Genomic DNA, 22,736 nt, shown 5'->3' on the forward strand with positions numbered 1-22,736 from the left:
CAATCAACAGCCCTCCCCTCAGAATTTGCTACCTCTAACAAGTTTATGTTGACACATTATTATTATCCAGAGTCCATAGTTTACATTAGGGCTCACTCTTGCTGTTGTACGTTTTGTACATACAGAATAGTTTCACTGCCCCACACATTCTTTGTGCTCTGTCTCATCATCTTTCCATCTGCTGGTGACCACTGATCTTTTTACTATCTCCATAGTTTTGCCTTTTCCAAAATGTCATATGGATGGAATCATACAGTATGTACACTTCTCAGATTGGCTTCCTTCACTTAGACTGTGCATTTAAAGACCTTCTATGTTGAATGGGAGAAAATTGTGGCTAGCTAATTTTCCAATAGGGGATTAATATTCAGAACAGACAAAGAACTCAAAAAGTTTAACACCAAAAAAAAAAAAAAAAACAAAAAAAAACAAATAACCCTATCAAAAAAGCTACACAGGAACTTCTCAAAAGAAGAAATGAAAATAACTAATAAATATATGAAAAAATGTACAACATCTCTAGGATCCATGAAAATGCAAATCAAAACTACACTAAGATTTCATCTCACTCCAGTCATTATGACAACAATCAGGAATACAAACAATAATAAATACTGGGGAGGTTGTGGGGGGAAAGGTACACTTGTACATTGTTGGTGGGATTGCAGACTAGTACAATCACTCTGGAAAACAGTATGGAGATTCCTCAAAAAACTAGGGATGTAACCACCATATGACCCAGCTATCCCTCTCCTTGATATTTTCTTCAAGGGTCTAAAATCAGCATACTACAGCGATACAGCCACCTCAATGTTTAGAACAGCACACTTCAGAATAGCTAAATTTTGGAATTAACACAAATGCCCATCAATAGATAAATGGATTAAGAAATTGATATATGCATATATACATACATAAATTGTGATATACATATATAAATGTAATTGTACTCAGTCATAAAACAATGAAATCATGGTATTTGCTGGTAAATGAATGGAAATAGAGAATATTGTGCTAAGAGAAATAAGCCAAATGTACATACTCAAAGGTCAAATGTCTTCTGTCATGTGGAAGCTAGGGAAAATAAAGGAAAGGGGATGGAAGGATAGGATAATACAAAGAACCAGTCAAAATATAAATTAATATATAAGTGAAAGGAAGTGAAGTAGAACGGAAGAAGGAGAATGGAAGAGGGGAGGAAAAGGGGGGAGGGAAAAGGGGGGAATCATGAACTGATACCAAATCCCGTGAACATATGAGTTTGCCACAATGAGCCCAACTGCTATGTGTAACTATAAGGCTCTAATTAAAAGAGGAAAAAAATCCTCTGTGTCTTTTCATGGTTTGTTAGATCATTTCATTTCAGTGTTGAATACTATTTCACTCTCTGGATGAACCAGTTTGTTTATCCATTCACCTACTAAAAGTTGCTTTGAAGTTTTGGCAATTATGAATAGAGTTGCTATAAATATCTGTGGGCAGGTTTTCGTGTGAACACAAATTTTCCAGCTCCTTTGAGTAAATACCAAAGAGCACAATTGCTGGATTGGCTACTATATATATATATATTTTAACCATGATTTGTTTTGTAAGAAACCACCCAACTGTCTTCCAAAGTGGCTATGTCATTTTTCATTGCTACCAGAAATATGAGCTCCTGTTGCTCTACATACTCATCAGCATTTGGTGTGTCCACATCCAGGATTTTGGCTATTGTATTAGGTAGTGTAGTTGCATCTCTTTGAGGTTTTAATTTGTATTTCCCCAATGACACCTGACATGGAGCATATTTACACATGCTTATTTGCCATCTGTATCTTTTCTTTGGTGAGACATCTATTAAGGTCTTTGGACCATTTTACAATCAGATTATTAGTGATCTTGTAGAATTTTAAGAGTTCTTTCTGTATTTTGGATAACAGTCTCCTTTATCTGATGTGCCTTTCCTATCAATTTCTGGTTTATCTTCTTATTCTCTTGATGCTAACTCTCACAGAACAGAATTTTTAAATTTTAACAAAGTCCAGTTTATCAATTATTTCTTTCATGGATCATGCTCTCCAAGTTGTTTCAAAAAGACATCATGATACCCAGCGTCATCTACATTCTTTTCTTTGTTATATTCTAGGAATTTTATAATTTTGCTTTTTATATTTAGGCCTATGATCCATTTTTAGTTTGCATTTGTGAATAGGACAAGGCATGTGTCTATATTGATTCCCATCACCCCCACTTTGGCACCTGGATGTCTAGATGTTTCAGCACCACATGTTGGAAAGATTATGTGTGCTCCCTGTGTTGTCTTTGCTTCTTTGTTTTTGTTGACCACATTTATGTGGGTCTATTTCTGGACCCTGTATCTTGTTGAATTGCCTCTTATTTCACCAATATCACACTCTTTTGACTAATGTAGCCTTATGGTAAGTCTTTGTTTTTTTTTTTTCTTGGTACCAGGGATTGAACCCAGGGGTACTTAACCACTGAACCACATCCCTAGCCCTTTGTGTCTTTTATTTTGAGACAGGGTCTCACTGAGTTCCTTAGGGCCTCCATAAGTTGTTGAGGCTGACTTTGAACTTGCAATCCTCCTGCCACATCCTCCCACGCTGCTGGGATTACAGGCATGCGTCACCACACCCAGCTTTGTGGTAAGTCTTTTGAAGTTGTTCTTCTCCTTCAATTTGTGTTGGCTATTCTGGTTCTTTTGCTTTTTCATAAAACTTTAAAATCAGTTTATAATCCCTCAAAATAATAATCAGGATTACACTGAGTCTGTGAAACAAGCTGGGAAGAACCAGGAACCAGAGTAATTTGAGTCTTCCTATTTATTAATGTGGAATATGCTTCATTTATGTAATTCTTTGGTTTCTTTCATGAAGGTTTTGTGGTTTTCCTTATGTAAATCTTCTACAAAATTGATACCTAAGCATGTTATTTTGAGGGGAAGCAAATGTAAATGGCACTGTTTTAAATTTCAAATTCCACTTGTTCACTCCTGGTCTATAGGAAAAGGATAGACTTTTGTTTATTAACCTTGTGTCTTATAATCATGCTGTAATCACTTATTAATATTAGAATTTTTTTAAAGAATTTTGCTTAATCAATTCTTCTGGATTTTCCACATCAATGATCACATCATCCTTGGAGAAAGATGGTTTCATTTCTTTTCCAAATCTGTACAAGTTTTATTTCCTTTTCTTGACTTACTGCAGTAGCGAGGACTTCCAGAATGAGGCTGAAAAGAAGTGGTGGAAGGGAACCTCCTTGCCTTGTTCCTGATCTTAGTGGGAAAGCTTTCATCAAGTTTTCATCAAGTATGATGTTAGTTCTAGAATTTCCATAGCTATTCTTTATCAAGTTGAAGAATTTCCCCTCTATTCCCATTTTAATGAGTTCTGAATCATGAATCAGTATCAGATTATGGTTGGATTCTTTTTCTGTACCTTTCATGTACTTCCTTTTTTCAGCCTATTGATTTGATAGATTACTTAATTGATTTTCAAGTGCTGAACCAGCCTTGCATATCTGAATACATCCTACTTGGTCTTGGGGTGTAATTTTTTATACATTGTTGGATTCGATTTACTAATATTTTGCTGGGGATTTCTACATCTATATTCATGAAAGATATTGATCTGTAGCATTCTTCTAATGTCTTTGTCAGGTTTTGGTATTAGGGTAATGCTGGCTTCACAGAATGAGTTAGGAAGTATTCCCTCTGCTTCTGCCCCCTCACTGTTTCCTCATTCATCAAAGGGAGAAAACAATACTCACTCACTAGAGCAAAGAAGGGGTTTATATCAGGTACTAATCTTGTCTGGCTTATTTTCAGGGATGGGGACCTGTGTCCAAAGCCTGGCCATAAGGTGAGGTTTGGGAAGAAGAAAGCATTTTTCTGATTGCCTGGGATTCCCCAAATTCCTCAAACTCCATGAAGGCCTAGACATAAGTGTCTAAACCTGCTAATCCTCTTCCCATTCCCTGGAAAAATATGGTCTAATAAAATTTGAGTGGGTAAGTGTCTCCCTAGCCAGATGCTCCCCATGTGGAGCACAGACATCATAGGGAGCACACTGGCTTTATGGTCATCACTACAAGGGGAAACCAAAGGACCCTCTTGGGGACGTGGATGCAGCCTCACTCTTAGGAGAACTGGGAAGCTGATAAGCCTGAAGGGTTTAAGGATGTAGTACTGAGTTTCCTGCCTCATTCTTGGCAATCCTGCCTTGTTTCTTCTGGGAGATGGACTGCACCATCTTATGGATAGATGTGGCTTCCCTGTGACACAGTCCGGCAGACTACCTCTCCATCACAAGGGATTCAGAGCAACCTTCTCCCACCAAAATCACCCCTTTCATATCAACAGTGTGTTGTTTGGAGCATTTTCATTTTCTTAAAGGCAAATAATTCTCCAACTAATTCTGTTCTATGCACACCAAGCTCCCGTCTCCACTGTCTGAGCTCAGGGAAAGTCAACTAATTCTATTGTCTGAGCAAAATGAAGGTAGAAAGAAAGGCTAATGCACTTTAAAAAGATTTCTCCTTGAGTTCTTCCTATTTTGCATTATTAGCACCGGAGTACTCCCTTTTGAATACAAAAAATGTCAATTTTACTTAGACAATCTGCATTTTAGACTTTCTGGCTTCTTCACTCTTCTTATCTAAGTACAAGAATTATACTCTTTCACTAATTTTAAAATTCATTTATTCAACAAGTATTTTTTGGTGAACCAACAAAACTAGGTTCTACTTGATCCTGTCTTCAGATGATAGGTGAGCAAATGAATATTTATATGTCTGAGTAAGCCCTCTGCTCTATCTTCTGAAAAGAAAAATTAGTACCACACTCTCACATACTCGGGAGTTGGAATGGAGCTCCTAAGATGCACATCTCCCAAGAGGGTGTGGAAGACACCTGGACCAAAAGGAGCCAGGTGTTCTTTTATCCACAGTAAGACCCAAAATGTACATCAGTACTGGCACTCCAGGTCTACATTTTGGACTAGAAAATCAGAGGTAAACCTTTCAAGGAGCTAAAGGCCAGGCCTCCCTGCTTCCTCTGATGTGGGTCATGTGTACACCATTCTGGGGTTAGTGAAGATTCTCTTGACCCAAGAGGAGGCTGGGAAAGGGTCCTGGCCTGGGGAAGGAAAGAGACAGAACTTTCAGAAATAAGTGTGGTGGGATCATGGGGCCAGTGCCAGTGGGGGGCAACAGAAAAGATAAAAGGACCAGGAGGAGAGAGGGTTGCAGGAGGGAGTCTCCATCAGGAGAGGACAGGTCCATGGAAATCCTTGAGGTCTCAGTCCCTCCATGTGGATAATGCAAAGTCTCCCCACATTCTGAGTCTTCAACTTTACCAAGAGTGGATTCTACTAGGATTCTACTACTGCCTGGTGGTTAAAATCCCCTTGAATTGTGGTGGAGGGATTGTTTCCTCATGGAGAATGGTCAAAGGATGCTTTCTTTTGCCCCTGCCACAGTCATAGGCAGGTGACAAAGTGCCTGCAACAGCAAATGTGGTGGAGAGAGCTGGAAGGAACTGCCCATCAGCTAAGTGACAGACTGATTTCAATTCAAGGACCTGCTCATGTAATATAAGATCACAAATCCTCTACTACAGTGGAGATCAATGGGAGACAGAAGAGAAATTAACAGTATTGGGGGTGGGGGTAAAAGGATGTACTTTAAGTGAGCTGTTCAGGGAAGTCGCCAAAAATGGTGACTTCTAGACTGAAATCTAGAGCAGCCCTATTGCTGATGGGGACCTAGACCAGTACCTGTGCATCGACTATTTGCTGCAGAGTCCATGGTGAAATAAGAAATCAATTTGGCCTTGTCACAACATCCATGTGTGTTTTCAATTCCTATTTATTTAAATGTAATTGGATAAGAGTCAAACCTAATAATTAAAAATGGGACTTGCATTATGTCTTCATCATTTTATTTTTTCTAAAGTCCACTTTTATTGTCTATTATACAAGTATTGGGCTGCAGCATATTGGAAAACACAACACAACCCTGGTCCTTTCTCTACCAAGATGAGGAGTACTGATTCCATCACAGGTACCTATGTGAATGACCAGGACCCAGTTGAGGGCTGTGCTGGAGGACAACATGCCAGGCAGAGGGGATGGCACATGTGAAGGTAAGTTGGAGGCACTGAGGGGGGACGTGGATGGTGGTTGTGTGTGACAGGAGAAGGTAAGACAGCACAGCACCAGTGTCGGGAGGCAGATAGGACAGCATGTGTGAGCTCCATGGTCATGGCAAGAAATTGGGATTTTATCAGAAATGTGAAGGAATGCTGCAAAGATCAAGGATTGACATATTTTTAAAATCCAGCTCCAGCACTATGTGAACAGACTACTGGAGAGAAGCACAGAGCTGGCAGGGCTGTTAGGAGGCAGCTGCCGTGACCTGGAGACATGATAGCCAACACGATGGGAAGTAGAGCGGTGGGACATGACTTTAATATTCCAGTTTCACTTCTACTCTGGGACTTCTTGTTAGATTGATTTGGGGGCCACTGGTAGTAGAATAAAGATGACTCCCAGATCTCTGACCTGGTTGACTGAGGTGCCATTTGCCAAGTTAGGTGTTTGTTTTGTGGAGGGAAGTGGTACTGAATTTGGCTTTGCACTGGTTAGGTTTGAGCCATCAGTAAGAGTCATTCAAGTGTCAATCAAGCAGTTGGAGAAAAGGTCTGGGATAAATTTAGAACTCAGGAGTCATGAGCACAGAGATAACATCTACAGCCACAGAGCTGCATGAGCTCCTCTAGGAGAAATGGCAGCAAGATAGGAAAGGGTGCCAGTCCCAATGCTGAGCCATCAGAGAGGGCAAAAGAAATGGGCAGAGCAGACTGGAGCATTTCACAGATGCCAAGAGGGGAGACTGTTTTGAGGAAGAGGGAATGGGTCCTAGCAAGCTGAAAAATATGGGAAGAGAAGAATGACAATTGGATTTGGTCACATGGAAGTCACTGGTGACCTTGAGAAAACAACTTCTGTAAGTCATAGCAGGGAATCCACTTGGAGTGAGTTGAGGAGTGAGTGGGAATAGGAGCTGTGGATGACTCTGGAGAGTTTGTTGCAGTGAAGTAGCAAATGGGCAGTGAGAGGGTCAAGGGAGGCTCCCTCCATCCCCTAAAAGAGCTATGCTCTTGCTCATACATTGGCGGGAATTTTTCAACATGGAGGAGAAGACTGAGAATACAGGTGCAGGGGACTGAGGGAGGGTAGTCATTGAGAAGATAAAGAAGACATGATCACGTGCAGGGGTGAAGGGCTGGTCTTTGACAGGTTAGGAGGGAGGAACTAGAGCTGAACACAGGCGTGTGGAGATCCATGGCCAAGGTGGTGGAAAGATGAGTGAGCTGTTCTCTGAAGGCTCCCATTTACTGAATGGAGAAGTATGATGAGGCCATTGTTTAGTGGTGGGGAAGGGAAACTTAGAGCTCACTATTACACGTTATAGTCCCCAACTCATATATATCCCTATGTGCAAAAGGCTTTAAAAATAGACTTGAAGCTGGACCTGGAGGCACATGCCTCTAACCTCAGCTATTTGTAAGGCTGAGGCATAAAAATCTTAAGTTCAAGGACAGCCTGGGCAACTTAGGGAGACACTGTCTCAGAATAAAAATAAAACATGCCTCTTTTTAAAGTTTGGGATGTAGCTCAGTGGTAGATTGCCCCCAGGCTGAATCACCAGTACTGCAAAAACAAACAAACAAAATCTTTGAAAGATTTTAAAATAGTCTGTATACCTTATGAATATATTTTTTTGTTATGGTGATAACTCCTGGGACACATCCCATCAGACTCTACCCCTTTACAGTATCTTTTTATATCATCTCTATGATTTTTTTTATTGTAAACAAATGGGATAAATCTTGTTTCTCTGTTTGTACATGGAGTAAAGGCATACAATTTGTGTAATCATAAATTTACATAGGGTAATTTTGTTTGATTCATTCTGTTATTTTTTTCCTCCCCCTCCACACCTCCCACCCCTCTTTTCCCTCTATACAGTCCTTCCTTATGAATATTCACACAACTTATTCAGGGGGCAGAGGATGGAAAATATAGAACATTATAACCTATGGCCTCTAATTAAAAAAAATTTTTTTTTTGAGCTACTGAGCCTAAAATATTTTGACTGGATACTTTCACTTTTACTTACCCCAAAGCTTCACAGAATTCCTGGATGTTTTTCATGTAGGAAGGAGCTGTCCCTTTAGTGTGCCTGCACATCTAGGGTTGGTGGCAGGGGCTGTTACTTACTCACCACAATCCATGTTCCACTCATCTTTCTGGACACCCCGCTGGTCCACATTACCCAGTGCCCTGTGCTCCTCTAGGTTCTAGTCAATGGGGTGTGAGAAGAAATGATAATTACTACTTCTAGGCCTGACTCATAACCTTTCCATGCTTTTGGCTGGCTAGAATGATTTCTCAAAGGGATCTCAGAAGTCATACCAGGAAGAGAACAGAGTCTCTACTGTCCTGTGGGAATGACCAGATGCAATAGAGGCACCAGCAAACCAATAGTCACTCATTACCACTACATGAAAGTAAATTTCCATTTTGTTGGAGCCACAATCCATTTCTGGGAATTTTCTCACAGTAGTAGTCCACCATATGCAATTGGCATAAGGAGCAAGTAATGATGTGAATCTGCTCTGTGCAAGAGCAAGGCAGGCATTCTTGAGACATTGGTGTACATTATTACAGTCAGCACTCACCCTGGGTGCCACATCATTGCTGCATTAGAAGTGTCTTAATGACGTATGTCAGTGGTTCCTCAGCCCTGGATGCACATTAGAATCACATGGGGAACTTTGTTTCCTTGCTCAGGGCTGGGTTCTGGTCTTGGCTAAGTTTTAAGAGGTTCCTGGGGGGTTTGAATGGGTATTCAGAGTTGAGAATCACTATCTTATGCAGTTACAATAGAGAGCTGGGAAAAATCAGCTCCATTTATTCTCTATCTGCTGAGAATGGCTGACTCTTAATACCAGAATATTGACTTCAGCTGGTTTTGAGGAGCATGGGGAAGTGGTGGAGAGACAGTGATTCTGTGTATCAAAGGCAAGGGCATCATCTCAAGGCAGCTTAGCACATCATTGGTAGGTTCTGAGAGGGATTAGGAGTATAGGAACTGTTTCATTCTGATATAAACAGAATCACCCAACCTCTGTCTTCAGGAGTTCTGCTAACTTCTAATAATCAAAACTGGCATTGTGACAGCTCTCCTTAGTCTGATCTAAGTTTGGGTAAGGATTCCAGGAAGCTGCATGGGACCTTCCATGCCAAAGTCATAGTTGTTTCCAAGGCTACATCTTTAAAACTTTGCTTTTAGCTCAGGAAAAAAACCAATAAACATTATACGGCACATTACATTTTTCATATTTGTTTTGTTATGACAACCTAGAAGGCCAATAAATGTGTCCACCAAAGGAACCAAATGATCATGACACTGGAGCTTTGCTTGTTTCCAGACTGGATGGAACATGGTGTTTACATACTCAAGATGTGCTGACAAATCAAATTTAAGATCAATTACCCAGTGGCCCTGAGGGAGGGGCTCTGATCTGCTTCCCATCACAGAGTCCCACATACAGGTAACTATGAAGAAATACAGAACGCATCTGATGACACCTGTGAAATATCAGTACACAAACTGATATCAATATCAATACCACAAACACACACACACACCATAAACAGATGAGGCTTTACATAGGAATCATGTCTGGTGGTGTAGCCACCAGAAGCCATGGAGGAGCACGCAGGTGAGGAAACAGGTGTAAACCCATGGTGTACTCTGATTGTCTTTGCAGCAAAGACTGACACTGAAATGAAAAGTTGGCACGTGCTTCTGTGTTCTGATGGGGCTTCTCTTTTTCCCTGCAGTGACTGGAGCACCGGCTACATCAAGGACAGCCTGAACCACACCAGGTGAGAATAAATCAGAAGACATCCATGGGGTCAAAATGTCCTGAAGACTGTGAACCTTTTCCCATAAAAATCTGCCTACAGTTGGAATTCTAATGGCAATCAGAGCATCTTCGTTTTGTTAAATGAGAGAATAGGGACAGAAGATTAAAAGTGGGGGATGTCTCACAAGGTAAGACAAAAGCCCATAGGTAAAGGAGCATTTAGAGTTGGTCTTTTCTGCCTCTCTCTGGAACCAGCAAATCCTTCCACCATCAGAGATGGTGCTGAAGTTCAATGTTGCCAGTGTATTTTGGGGATCCTCAACCTCTCCCTCCATAAACCTGACCAATTTGGCACACAGAGAAATTAATGTTATGGAATTTTCTGAACCTCAATTTTTTCTCCCCTAATTTTATTTTTCTAAAATTTTTGGTGCCTTTTTTTTCTTGTCTAATAGAAAATTCTACCAGATGAGGAGATGTATAATTGAGTAGTCAGTTAATAATAGTGGGAAGTAATTAATCGTGATTTGTTCCTAACCGTGGTGTCCGTGTCTGTGTGTGTGTGTGTGTGTGTGTACATGTGCATACATGATTTTAGGTATGAGTCTAAGTTACACATCGAAAGTAGCTACATTTTATGCTGGTAAAAGTGCTTCAAAGATATGCATGATATAATTAATTTTATCAGTTCTTCTGCAAAATAAAGCATGGTATTGTGTGGAATGCATGCTTTTCTGACATCTGAACAAATTTGAGAAATGCTACCTTAGGAGACATAGACAGTGAAAGGGGGAGAAAGGTCAAAACCAGCTAGGGGGACAGAAGGGACAGAGTATGAAAGCAAGAGTGTGAGAGAAGAGACACTTAGAAGACACACCTGGATGGCTTAGTGTGGGACACTGGAGGCAACTTTACATGTAGGGTCAAGTTCACTGCCCTGGGCTCAAACCCTGACTTGAGCACTGAGTAGCTATGTGACCTTCGCATTTTACTTTTTAAAATTTTTATTTTCATTTTCCTTCTGAGTTTTGAGTTTCATCATCTATAAAACAGGAAGAGGATACTTACTTGCAGGGCTTTTATAACAATTAGAATTAATATCTATAAATCAATAGGCACCAAATGCTTGGCACAAAAGTAGATGCTCACTAAAAAAGAGATAGTTACTATTTTTAGCTACATTATCACCCATGAGACAAAAGGCAAGCTGTAATCACAACTATAACATTTAACAAGCATCTACTGTGGGGGCAGCATACATACCTATTTCACTCCATCCTAGCAACAATCTTGCAGAGCAGGTGTTGTTATTGCCTCATTTGTGCAGAAAAGGAAATTGAAGCTCAGAAAGGTGAAGTTCTTTCCCCAAGGTCACCTGGCGAGTAAATAGCAGAGCTGGACTGGACCATATGTGAGGCTGACTGTGAATCATTCACTGAAGTCTTTCACTGAGACTTGCCATGGGGTTTTAAGGGTACATAAAGGAAATGGAGCATAGGGCCGCTCAACAGCCAGATTTTAGAGCAATGATTTCTTTATTTGCTAAGATATGTATTATGAACAGTGGGGTTAGAGTTTGGAAAAGCCATGAGGCTTATAGAGATGAGAAGAGATGAAGGAATCCTGATAGATGCAGAAGGAGAACCCCTTTTTGGCTCAGCAGACATAGGTTGGCTAGAGCACAGGTTGGCTCAGGAAGAGGGTGTGGGCAGTTCAAAGGATGCTGGTCAAATAGGGTTTGGAAAGATTTGAAGATAGTTCTTTTAACCTGGAAGCTAGAAGCACAGGTAACTCCAAGGGGGAAGTCTGCTTCTTCTCAAGGTGGGGACAGCATGGAATTGGGGTCTCCAACCTCATAAATTCTTACGTTGAAGTCCTAATGCCAGGTCCCATGAACGTGACCTTATTTGGAAACAGGGTGTACTGCAGATGGAGAAGATGAGGTCACACTATAGCAGGGTGGCCCTTTATCCTATATGACTTGGGTCCTTAAAAGAAGAGGCAGAGAGACACAGAGAGGAAATGTCTATGTGAAGATACAGACGAGGGAGAATTCATGTCATGACAGAAAAAAGACCAGAGTGATACAGCTACAAGCCAAGGTACGCCAAGGGCTGTGGCCACCACCAGGAGCTGGGAAGAGGCCAGGAAGGATTGAGCCTTAGCGGAAGTACAGCCCCGCTGACTTTGGACTTCTACGCTCCAGATCCGGCAGAGAATAAATTTGTTTATTTTATTTTATTGGGCTGAATAGTGTGTTTCATTGTGCCATGTTCACACGTGCATAGAACATCACTTGATTAATTTCGTTCCCAGGACCTCCCCTTGCCCATCCCTCTGCCTGATCACCTTCTTCTACCCTGTCTCCCTTCTATTTCCATGGGATCCCCTCTTTTTTTTTTTCCTCCAAAAACTTTTGTTGGAGAAAATATAGCCTCTTTAACAAGTGCTGATGGGAAAACTGGATAAAGTATGTAAAAGATTGCAACTAGATCCCTATCTCTCACTGGGCTGTTTAAAGCCACCTAGTTTGTGACACTTTGTTACAGCCACCCTTGTAAGCAAATATAGCATGAATCCATCCTTGGCCTGGAAGGTGGAGCCCCAGCCTTTGGGCCAAGTTAACTGGGAAGCAGGAGGGTTTCCTAGCTAATGTCAGAACATCTGGAATAACAAGACACCAAGATTTCCATGAAATAAGAAACAATTGTGTCCCTTAAAGTGGTTAACTTGTGAGATATGTAGCAATGGGTGGGGTAAAAACAACACAGGAAGACTGAATCCCAGTCTTGAACCCAAGCACTCCTCAGGGAGATACTAGTTATTCTCTCTGGGAAGTGCTAGTCAAAATGGGACTGGGTTTTTTATGCTCTGGGGAGAGTAGAATCACAGACAGATAATGCAAAAGTCCACAATGTCTTTTAAAACATCGAGCAGTCTGGCCAGGTAGGGTTCCTCTCACATGCTATTTTAGGCATGGTTGTCTATAGAATTCTTGGCTTCTCAGCTTCCTACTTTTCTCCCCATCTCAAAAAAAAAAAAAACAAAACCAAAATCTCTGTCAGAGTAAGACATTTATGGTATGAAAATACAGACTGATGTAGGTACTGTTGTGCCCTTGTGATAGCTCGAGATAAGGACTAGTTTTAAAATCTGAATTTCAAAATAATTGACTGATTTTAAAAATATCCAACCATTTTTCCAACTTCTTAATGCTTGGATCTATTAAATTCCTTCCCCTGGGTGGAAGAGGCAGAGTTAGAAGATGCATTTGGTTCCCATCCATGGAAGAGCAAGCAGACCCGAATGCGAGCAAAGTTTTAGACTTCCCTTCAGAAACCATTTCTGCAGAGACAGATGAGCTCTGGTGAAGCACTGTCTTCTCTAAACACTTCAGAAGATCTAGACACAGCTTAGAAGCAGATACGATCTTTTTGCAAAACCCAAAACAAATAAAAAAGAAACCTCCTCCTGTACAAAAAGAGAAAATGATTATACCCACAGGCATTGTGAGTAGAAGTTTTATTAAAAAAAAAAAGATGAATGACATAAGACAAAGATGGGCATGGCCAGGCACTGCCTTCCACCCCAGATGCCTAGTTTCTTTGAAAGAAGAGGAAGGAAATTTGGGAGAAGGAAAGTGGGAGGTGGGGAGGTGAAGGAAATAAGGAAAGGACCCATAAGAATGACCCCAGACCACTTTGTAGATACTGCCCAGTGACTCGAAGTGACTGAGGGGATTTATCATTTTCTGCGTGGCTCCTGATCATAAGAGGTTTTATTACTCTGAAATACAAGTCACCTAACTCTCCAGAGAGGGAAGGAGGAAATAAATCCTGCCTGCAGGGGGATGGAGATGATATCCTAGAGTTTAAGGACAAACTCAGAGAATTTCCCATTTGTCGTGCTCATCTATTTTCCGAGCAGAATGAAGTCACCCTTGGGGCACAAATGAGGGGCTCAAACCACTGGTCCTGGCTTTGAGGTTGCTTAACTCTGCACTTCTTTCAGTGGCTTGACATTTAAGCACCATAAGAAAAAGACTTCAGCTTGCACATCTGAACTTTCAAAAAATAAGAAGGGATGGAAGGATAACACCAAAATATATTTTGTTTAGAACCATGAATCTGGTGAAGGGACGTGTTCCACACCCCCTATGCCAAACAGGGCAGCCTCCCACTCAGGCACAGGCCCTGAGACAGGTGCCCTGCTCAGGTGAGAGTGGAGTGGAGGGAGTGAACTGCCTGGAGGTGGACATGAACCTGGCAGGATCCCAGTTTTAAGCATGAGTGTGCAGGGATGGGAGGGACTTCTGGGGTCCTCCTCTGGTGTCCTCTTCCTTTCTTGATTTACTGGGAGTCACTGTTCAAACAAATGAAGCTGTCAACTCTGTTTGCCTCTTTGTGGGGTCCTAGGACCATAACTGGTTGGTAATAGAAAATAAAATTTTTTGAGTTGTTGAAGCAAAAGAGGGAGGAAAAGAGATTGCTCTTTCAACAACTATGGATGTATAAGAAATTAGCATTTGGGAAAATTAAATCAGATACCTCATACTATTCTATAAATTCCTGATGGATTATATAAGTAAAGTATAAAATTCAGCCATTAATATCTATGACAAGTAATGAGTATGCATCTCTCTGGGAACTAAATGAGTATGTAGTTCTCTCTGGCAACAAAAAAACAGAGGATTTAGTATAAATCACTATGGGAAAAATCACAAATAGTGATAGAATTGCATAGTGAATTGAATAATTTCATATATGATTTATAGTAGAAACAAAATATAAAGGGTAAAATTCCAACAAATACAGCAAAGAATTGTGCTCAATTTATAAGGAGTTTTTTTTAACTTCATGAAGAAATGTACAATAGAAAATCTTACAAAAACTACTAACATGTAATTTATTAAAGAAATACAAATGGCTAATTAAAATGTTCAGATGTGTGTTCATCATAGAAATCCAAATGAAAACAGGATGTCATATTTTAATACATTAAAGTGGCAAAATTGTGAAAAGAAAGCTATGAAGAAATTAAATTTTTATTGCTAATATATTTCCTTAGGGTCAGTCCCTGGATGGTAATTACCCAATGGACTCAGTTCCAGGGCAGGAATTAGGGCATTGTTTCTGAGCCTGGGAGGTTGGAGGCAGAGATAACACCACAGAAGAAGACAGGAGCTGGAAGACATGGGTGGAATCCAACCTCAGATCATTGTCATTTCATTGCCTTGAAGGTCCCCATAAACCACTTGAAGCTACCAGAATGATGGAGACTATTTTCCATGGTAATGAGCATTTGTGGAAGGAACAATAATGTTTATAAATCTGGAGTGGTCTTTAGATCTGTTTGAATGTGTGCTTTTTCCCATTTCTTGTCCATTGGAGTGTGGGTATGGGGGGCAGTGTGTGTGTTGGGATTATTTGACCAAAGAAATTTCCCATGACCATGTCTCATGCTTCCCAGCTCTCTTTTCCTATTACACACAGAAGAACCCAATCCCTAAAGAATGGAATAGGAGGCTCATGTTATTTCCCCTGGGCAATGAATAGTAGCCAGAAAGAGCTAGTGGGTTTCTGCATAATGTTCCATGGACTTTGAAGGGCACAACTTGACCCTGAGGTGCACAATAATGGAGGGTCTGTTGGGCCTAAAGAGGAAGGCCAGATCCAAGTTTCTCCTTCAGGTGGCCCCAGACAGGGAGTGAAGTAGTCAGTGTTTCTGACACAGTTGTGGGTGGTAGAGGTCATGGGGTAGAGAATAAAAATCTTACTCTTGGTCTAAGTGGGGAGATGCTGGGCTTGGCTTCAGTTAATGCTGGAGGAAATCCAGGCTTGTGGTGTGCATCTTCTGAATGTGCAAAAGAAGTTGGAGATTTGGATCTTTCAATATTGGTAACTAATTAAGAATGTCAGTAACAACATCAACAAAATACTATGTGTCAGTAATATATGTATTTGGGCCCAGGTCTTCAAGTTGCAAACTTTGGGATTAGATTGAGTTGTCCCAGAGGAAAATGATTTTGAATTGTGTGCTTTTGCACTGGTGAATCAGGACAGTCCCCAGTGCAGATTTTGCTAATGGGGATTCTGAGATAGGAGTGTTATAGGGTGCAACTTAAGAACTGATCACCAGTGAGAAGTCCAAATTTGAGAGTCTTTATTAAGCCAACTGACTGACTGTCTCACAAAAGGCCCCAAAAAATGGCTATTGGGAGAACAGCCCCAACCATAGGATTATAGGTGTTCTTATACCAAAAATCACATCAGTCATAAGTGTGTTGTTATGATTCAAAATTACAAATTAACATCATGAGATCATCAACAGAGGAGGAAGTGGGTCAAAATGACCCTTACCTAGGTACAAACTAAAGAATGGTTACTAACATCCACACAATCACCATTCACGTGGTACATTGTTTAGGAGTATTTGGAATCAAAAGAGAGAAATTTTTCATTACCTAAGAATTGTCATTTTGTATTGCTAAACATGTCATGCTAAGTAACTGATGATGGTACAGAGGTGGGGTGTTCCCATGGGAGAAGTGTATTTCCTACATAACATGGAGTCTCAGAGCATAATGGAGTCTGTTTAGTCATTTCCCTTATACTCTGGCCTATAACATTCTCATGGAGCCAGATCTGTCAGCCCATCACAGGAATGGAGGCCCTACCTCCCCTCCTACTAAGGGTATAGGAGTTGCCTCTGGCAGCCTTGCAACAGGTCCTAGGTAAGCATACACTCTCTCACAAGAGGGAGCTATGGGACAAAATCTCCTCCAGATAAAACTGACAAAATTATGCTATGTACATATATCAATATACCACAGTGAATTCCACCTTTATGTAGGCATGTGCACATATGTGTGTATATATGCATATTTATACGACTAATTTTATAAAACAGAAGGAAGACCACTACAGTATGGGAAAGGGAACAGGGGGAGGGAGGAGCAAGGAGAAAGAGGAAGTACTGGTGTCTGAAATGTATGTATGTATGATTCTGTCAAAACGAACACAACTATCATGTGTAACTTTAATGTACTAATAAAACCATTTAAAAAAAGAAAGTGAGTAGGTTTCCCAAGGAGCGAAGGCTTAGCTCCAGAGTGTCTATGGGTCCACCCTCCTGGTGAAGGATAAATCCAGACTAGCCTTCTCTTGTGAAAACCAAAGTACATCTAAGCTAGAGTGCCAGTGACATTTCCTGTACATCCTGGTGTTGTCCCAAGATGGCTGTACCTTTCAGTAAAGTGCCTCATGGGTGAACATTCTCTAGTGGATGGGCCTCCTGGAAGAGCATGCACTAGAATGGCTAGGCTGGCTTGGCTTCTGCATTAGCATCTTTGGACTGTTGTAATCTTAGGCTTAGTGACTTAAAATTAAGGAAATTTATTCTCTTGTAGTTCTGGAGACCAGAAGTCTGCAGAATTCTTTTCGGACTAAAAATCAGGGTATCTGCAGGTTGGGTCCTTATGGAGGAGGCTTGGGAGAATTTTTTTAATGTCTTTTTCAGTTTCTTCTGACTGAGCTTTCCTTGAATGACTGACTTGCTCTAATCTCTTCTTCTATCATTGTACTGCTTCTCCTCTTCTAATGTCAAATCTCCCACTACCTCCCTCTAAGGAGAATTATTTATGATTACTTCAAAATCCTTAGGTTACATTGGCTCAGTCCCCTTTGCCATGTAAGATAGCATAAGCAGTGTATTAGTTAGCTTTAGATTATAGTAACAAATACCTGGGATAATCATGCTATAAAGAGGAAAGTCTTATTTTGACTCAGTTTTGGAAGTTCCAGTCCATGATCAATTGATTTCATTACTTTGGGACTTCTAGTGAGGCAGCGAATCATGGCAGCAACACATGGCAGAACTGCTCATCTCATGGCTGAGAAGCAAATAAGAGAAAGAGGAAGGTGCTGGGTCCCATTACCCCCTTCCACAGTACAATCCCAATAGCTAGAAGCCCTCCCACTAGTCTGCAACTCTTAAGGGTTCCACCAACTTCCAATAGTGCCATGGGCTGGAGATGAAGCCTTTAACACATGGGCCATTGGAAAACACTTATCTATACCATAGCAGAAAGCTCCTATGGATTAGGACCCAGATATCTTTGTGGCCATATTTGGCCTACTGCCATGGTCATTAATTCAGAAACTGGAGCGGGGTGATGGGTGTTTGAGAAAAGACAAACACATACAGAGAGAGAAGGCTGAGACCATGTGGGACACCATCTTAGAGGAGGAACTGTGACCCAGAATTAGCTCAGTAGGTTTATTATATAGATTTTATCATCAAAAGGTTATTTGTGGAAAAGTTTCTGCTAAGCAGGAAATCTGAAGGACACAGCACTGGTGAGACATTAGGGTTATCTTGCTTATGCTCAGAATTCTCTGTCCCTGGGGGCTGGTGTCTGAGCTCCAGGTCCAGACTGATATAACTCCATGCCTTCCCACAGAGTTGTCTCAGGGCAGGCATCACCATAGCAACTGGGCAATCTTGACTTGCACATTGAACAGGAGATTCCTGTCACAAACACAACCACAAGGCAGTCAGAGATCATGATCCAACTCACCACTCTCCATAGCCTACCATACTTTGTTAATTTTCTGGATTCAGGGTTAAAGGGAGGTATTTATCAGGTCGATGTGGATGGTCTTAACTCTGGCTAATGGCAAGTATAGAGAGACCCACAGCCCAAGGGCCAGAAAAGACCTTAGGAGTGAGAATTATCACACTACTCCCCCTGAATGCTCCTGCCTGGTGATGTCCACATTTTGGGAAGGAACTAGAACTGGGCCCAGTAATACCTGGTCACTGTATGGGTTCCTGTCTGCCCCAGGACAGCATTTTTGTTTTCTTCAGGCTGATAGTGAATGTTTAAAGAACATTGTTCTGGTTTCTCTGAGAGAGGCTTCTCAGAGCTCCTAATTGTTTCCTCTAATAGGCTGGTTTCTGCTTTTGACATTTTCACAGAGAGAACTTTCTTGATTACCAGGCAAGTTTTAGCTTTTGGATCAGATGATCATATGAGAATCTAGCTATATGTCCTTGTCATCTGTGAGACTTCTCTCATCCACATTCCTCTAATTCATTTCTGTATTATTTAATTTTCTCACCTCTGAACTTTTTGCTCTGATGTCCTAGGCCATACCCTCCTCTCCAACACAAGTTCACTTATCAGCCTCCCGAAGGGGCTGCTTTGTGACCTTGTCTGTGTGTTGAGAGCTGACACTTGCTACCTTGAGCCTTTGCCTCATGGCAATCCACATGATTTACCTTGAGGAGTTCTTTCTGCCCTGTAGGCTAGCGTGTTTTAAACGTGAAAATACAGGCATAAACTCATTCAACACTTATTCAACAAATGTTTATTAAACATTGCCATAGACCTAACATTTTGTGAGTCCTAAGAGAATAAAGATGAATGAGGCTTGAAGGAATTTATTATACAAAAATAAAATAGCTGACACTTATTGGATATTTACTAGGTGCTAGGGAATGAGTACTTTTTAAACATATTTCATTGAGTCCTCACAATGACCCCATGAAGTACGTATTTTTAATCCCATTTATACACAAAAAAAGAAAAACACAAGAAGTATAAGCAACTTGCCAACTTGACTTATCTCATGGGTGGGATTTGTGGGACTGTAGTCTCCACAGTCTGACTGAGAGGCCCTACAACAAGTCAGAGTTTAAATCTGAACTCAGAATGCATGTGATTCAGGATGTATTTTTCCTGACTCTGTTGCATATCCCCTGTTCAATGGCTTTCCTGGAAATGGAAGGGAGTTCTTAGAAAGTAGGACAAAGAGAAGCCGTTGTTCTCATACACCTTGCTTCAATGGGTCAAAATCACTGCGTTTCTTTTGGAAAGCAATCTGGCAGTATACACCAAGATACTTTAAAACTTTAAACCTAATTATAGCCCTTCTGGGAATTACTAGGAAGAAAGAATCAAAAATATGGAAAAAACTTTATGCCTGAGGATGCTCTTTGAAACATTCTAAAGAGAAATAGAAAAAGTACTTACAGGGCGTTCAGTTGTGCAAAGGAAATGTAACTTTCCTTTTCTTCTGCGAGCTGCCTAATCTTCCTCGTGAGTGCTCAGCCTGCCATGACCCCTGCGCCCCTCCACACCACGGGCCAAAGAAGAGATCTAAATGTATCTCATCTGCTTAGGTGAGCTTGGATTTTTTGCACTAAGTTCTCAGTTTTTGCCCTCTTGCCCCTCGCCTGGGTCCTCACCAAGTTAATGTGTGTTGGGACAGTATGAATGTGCCCTCCTGACCGTGAGAAGAACTTGCAGGCACTTGCAGAGGTCTTCATTCTCTCTTCTGCCTCCCCTGTCCATGGCCCTTTCCTTGACCAGTCTCTGATGACTTTCCTTGATCAGATGCTGAAATTCTGGGTGATGAATCCATGGCAGGCCAGGACCGAGGGCCTCTGTCACTCCCACCTCAGTTTAGGCTAGAGCTGTGGAGCATCTGAGCTCTTGTGCTGATCCCCTAACCCTTCAGTCCTTGGTGTGGCTACAGCTTGCCCTGTAGCCCTCAGCCTCAAAGCCACTCAGCTTTGTGTGAGTGAGCTTCTGGAAGTTGCCCATGCTCTCTCAAGGGCCTCCTTCCCTGTCCAGGGCATGCAAGAGCACCTGCCTTCTGCTTTATATTCGTAATTACTAACTTAGCTAGGCTGTCTCTCTGCTGGCCCTGTGGCAGTCCCAGGTTATGACTGTGGCACCTGGTGGGTCACTACCCTGAGAAACAAGGGGAGCCAGGTTGACCTTCCTCTTGCCTTTATCTTTTCCCTCTGCAGTGCACCCTAGCTTAGGGTGGTAGAATTTTGATTATTATTTTTTCTTTTTAAGTTTGATTCTAACTATGATCATAATACTTTGAAAAGATCATGAGAAGTGGGTGATATTAAAACTGCAGTTTATGGAAAAAACCTGTTTGCATCCCTAATTAAAGGCAGGGGTGTCTTGTGCTGTCTCTGAGTTCAGGTAGTCAGGCAGCACAGAACATGCAGTTGAGACCACCTTGGGTGGGACAGTCATCATAGGTGGTAAAGGAGATGCAACCTAGAGACACCCTGGTCCTCTCAGTCATCTCCCCTCTGTCCCTGTTCTTTCTCACTTGGAAACAGACCCACTGTCCCTTGGTCATATGAGAAAGTGAAGGACATGCAGGAACATGTAGTCCTCAGGGTTGTTTACCACTCAGTGGCAAACAGCACTTGACTTTTTAGGAAATCAAAATTTTTTTAGGGGATTCCAAGATGGCAGACTAGAGGGAGGCTGTGTTCCTTGTTGCTCCATAACTCTGATTTCAAGCAGAGGATATCTGTTTCTTGGTGAGGCAGTTTTTGTTGCTTATCGATCCCCTGCTGTTTACCCCATTTGTCTGCTGTGATCACCTGCAGTCCGCCAGCATATCAATGCCTTTTTTGAGAGCAGATTGCTCACTGTCAGGCACCTATCATCCACCATTTGCCTGCCTCTCACCTGTCCATCGCCTGCCTTCCACCTATCCATCACCCAACGCATGAGGTTCACCTCACGATCGTCTGACAACAGTCAGCAAACTGATTGCCGACTGCCAGTGGAGCACCAGCTGCCTGCTGTTGCCTGGAAGTTCACTGTTACAGTACCTACAGGTTTGATTATGTGTGACTGCCACCATTTTCAGACAACAGCCAGGCCCCATTGGACCCCTGGCCAGACTGATGGAGCCCTGTATCCAGGATCCCTCACCCGATCCATCACTCCCTGCCTCAGGGGCCCTCACATCGACCGACTACTCCCTGCAGCCAGGAACCCCAGACCAACTGACTGCATCTTATCACCAGGATCCCAGACCAACTGATTGCACCTGGCCTCCAGGATCCCACAACCACAACAAACATACCCCACCTGCAGGACCCCTACCTGATCAACTGCACCCGACTCCAGGACCTCCAGGTGACCACGTCCACACCTGAGCTGCAGCTCCCCATTTGCCAACAAATTGGGAAGACAGAGATGCCATTTTGGATAATCCTGGAAGCCCTAGCTCCGATCTTTAGGTGGGGCAAATCCCATCCTGAGATGCCTGCTAGAGACTTGAAGCTCATTGTCAGGTACCTCTCATGCATCAGGCTACTGAAGACTGGGAGGTTTCATTACTATATGATTGTTATAGTGTAGATTTTCTTTTTTCTCCTTATTGAAAAATTTTAAGTTTTTATTTCTTCACTTTTCTTGCTCTCTTTTCCTTTTGTTTACCTGTTCCCTCAGAGTCTTTTTCTCCCTTTTTTGCATGCTAACATCCAATTTCTTTTGATTACACCCTCACCCTTTCTATTATCTAGAAATTCTGTATATTCTTTTCTTATTCCATTAACAGCTACTTTCTACATCCCTCTCAATCCTCTTTGTCCTCCATTAGAAACTACAGACCTTATTGCAAATCTCTTAGTTTTACTGAAGATAATATTTGAACTCATTCTCTTTATTATGACAATATTGTTATTGTCCTCATAGGGGCTATTTGGTCTAGGGTTGCATAGTGTCTGAATTGGGCACTGCTAATATTGATCTCCCCTTAAAGAAAATGGTTTGGAAACATATAGGGCTACTATAAACCTTTAGGGGGAAATCTGCAATACCCCAGATGTGCACTGCTAGAGGGGAGATACATGAACAATATGAAAAAACAAGAGAAGAAAATGATCCAAACAAATCTAGATTCTATATTAATAGAATCCAATCACAGTATGTTAGAAGAAGTGTCAGAAAAGGACTTCAGATAAT

The 22,736-nt window shown here is 41.6% G+C and overlaps 1 pseudogene; it reads left to right on the forward strand.

Moving 5' to 3' along the window:
• The first annotated feature begins 9,780 nt into the window (after positions 1 to 9,780).
• Positions 9,781 to 22,736, forward strand: part of LOC124961378 (protein CBFA2T1-like) — an 89,149-nt pseudogene continuing 76,193 nt past the window's right edge.

Source organism: Sciurus carolinensis, chromosome 12 (genome assembly GCF_902686445.1).
Source record: "Sciurus carolinensis chromosome 12, mSciCar1.2, whole genome shotgun sequence".
In the NCBI taxonomy this organism is placed as follows: Eukaryota; Metazoa; Chordata; class Mammalia; order Rodentia; family Sciuridae; genus Sciurus; species Sciurus carolinensis.